Below are 2,674 nucleotides of genomic sequence, written 5' to 3' on the forward strand. Positions count from 1 at the left end.
ACTCTGTGCAAATGTGTATTGTATGTGTGTCAGACCGTGTAATTCACTGACAGCTAGATTGATAGGTAAGTGTGGTGTGTTTGTATGGCTTCATTCCAGCCGCGGAGGTTTGGAGGCAGCTACCTGTTCATCCATCATCTTCCTCTCTGCCCCGCAGTCTGGATTTCTCTCTGCAGTGACAACCACTCTCTTATACGCGCACACACACACTTATGCTTATTTCCCTTTTATATTACACACACACACACACACGCGCATGGGCACACCTATGCCTACATAATTGCACGCATCAACACCCATGTGCTTCATAAGACCAACTTCAGTGAGCTGCCACACACAAACACACTTGTTCTCCCTATAAACGGCTTCCCTTACTTTTCTTGAGCTCCCTCTATGCCCCACTTTTAGCCCCTGCTCACCATCTTGTATCCAGTTATTTTATTAACTCTCTTTGCTTCCTGCTGCATTCAGAGCTCTGCTTGGCTCCCCTTAATTTACGCACAGCTCCTTATAGATATTTGACTTGTAAATTGAGGCTCTATTTGTGTCATGCCCAAGAGGTGCTGTCAATTAGTCTAAACACTGTGTGTGCGTGCGTGCGTGCGTGCGTGCGTGTGTGAGAGAGAGATTAATTTCATTTCCAAGGCAAGTATCAGGGTCTTGCCTGGTGTAGCAGCATAAAGAGACCTCCTGGTGGTAGAACAGATCCCAGATCAGTGCGAGTGTCATCAGACAAGACCCCCGGAGAGCTGCTGATTGTAGGGGAATGTTTGGATTCACACCAGAGAGGCTGCACATGCTGACTGTCCAGCATGTGTCAGAGGCCTGCCGGGCGAGATATACCCTCATTTAGACATTTACTACAACAAAATCAAGGTGAATGAGAAATTGGATACAGCGGAAGGACATTATGCAAACTCAAAGGTTTATGAACTATTTATAACTATTGCAAAAACAGTTACAGTAATTCAGAAAGAAATAACTCTTTACATATTAAACAAACCAGACTAGAAGATGATACAGATAAAGTGTAGCTTTGCTTTGTCAACTAAATCTGGTTGGTTTATCAAATAAAAGGTATGGTTCAGCAGATTAAATACCTGATTAACGTTACCCAGAGCTACAACCAGCCTTAAACCCATACTATGATCCAAACAGAAAGGTACATTATAAACCTAAATAAAACCATGTCTCCTAACTCCTGTTGAATCATACTTCACTAAGGCTATCCAAAGTTACTGCTTGTTCATTTGGTTGTAGATCATTTAGTTTTTTTAAAGTGTTTTGATCCTGATTACATTAAACACAGGGTTTTGTAATAACGTTACATGTCAGTGTTGCATTCATTAGGATCTCATCTGAACAGATTTGTGTCATTCAAACAACTCTGAATTGTAGATTAAAATTTACAGTACACTTAATCAAATGCCACAGAGAGGCTGAACAACAGACTGTATAAATGACATCCGGGGAGCTTTCACAGAGGTGTGGACGCTGTGTTTTTACAGTTTATAAATACAGTTAATCGCACGGGAAGCAACAACATCACAAGCAACGTGCTACTATAGATAATCTTTGCTTCTACCAACGTGCTACTGGCTCTGTCTGAACCTGAGCATGGCCTACAGAGAATTGTTATTTTTTTTAAGTGAATTGTTGATGCTGTAACATGCGAGCGAGTTCATTAGGGGGAGTGGCCAGGCAGCCGCTGGTCTCTGTGCCATAAAATTACATCGTTGATTGGAAAAAAATATATACATATAATTTGGATTTTATCTACCTGGGCGGGTATCGTCCTACCTGGGAGGGATACCCAAGTATAACCTATACATGGGAATATTATTGTAACCTGTAAGTGTATCTGTATTCAAATATATGTAAAAAGTGTTTCTTTGAAGGCTAATTTGCTTAATGTTTATATGTTTTGTTTAAATTCTTACTCTCAAAACATTTGAAAAATCATATTCTGAAGCCTGCTTTACTTCCATGCTAGCCAGCAGTTGTCTTGTTCCCTGCCATTTGCTGGCATGCTTCTAAGTTTCTTGATGCTTTACTGCAGCATACTGTTCCTCAGTGAAAATGCATAAAATAGTCTTTAGCAATGTGTTTATGGAACTCGTAATCCAGTGGGAATGCGTATACATTACGATGTGGAAAGACACACACAAACATCCATAGTGGCACAAGGTCAGAAATAACACACCTTTTTAATATTAGTCTAACAAGTAAAGGCTACTTGTAATTTTTTTTAAGGGTTGTAGTCTTGAACTGAAGCAAAGTGTTCACTGCAGTCTGCAGGTGTCTGAGGACTTGCTTTTAACAAGCCTGAATACTAAGCCAGGTGACAGAATATGAGGGCTACCTGCCTGGTTGTCTTTGGGGAAATCGGTTCCTTCCCCTCTGACATAGCTCCTCGGGGTGTATAATCACACACATTTTAACACTGACCGCACACACACGTACACACGCACGCAAACGCATCCACACACATCTCACAGCCTATTTGAGCTTTTACTCAGAGCCAAGTAAACAGTGTGAAGCTGCCTGCATGTCCTTGTCTGATACTCACATGCACCCAAACATGCACAGATACACACCCAAGCACCATGCTGATTATTTGCATGGCAGGGGCTGCTGCTGAGATGGTGTCATTGCTGATTGTCTGTCTAACCAG

This window comes from Etheostoma spectabile, chromosome 19 (genome assembly GCF_008692095.1).
Source record: "Etheostoma spectabile isolate EspeVRDwgs_2016 chromosome 19, UIUC_Espe_1.0, whole genome shotgun sequence".
In the NCBI taxonomy this organism is placed as follows: domain Eukaryota; kingdom Metazoa; phylum Chordata; class Actinopteri; order Perciformes; family Percidae; genus Etheostoma; species Etheostoma spectabile.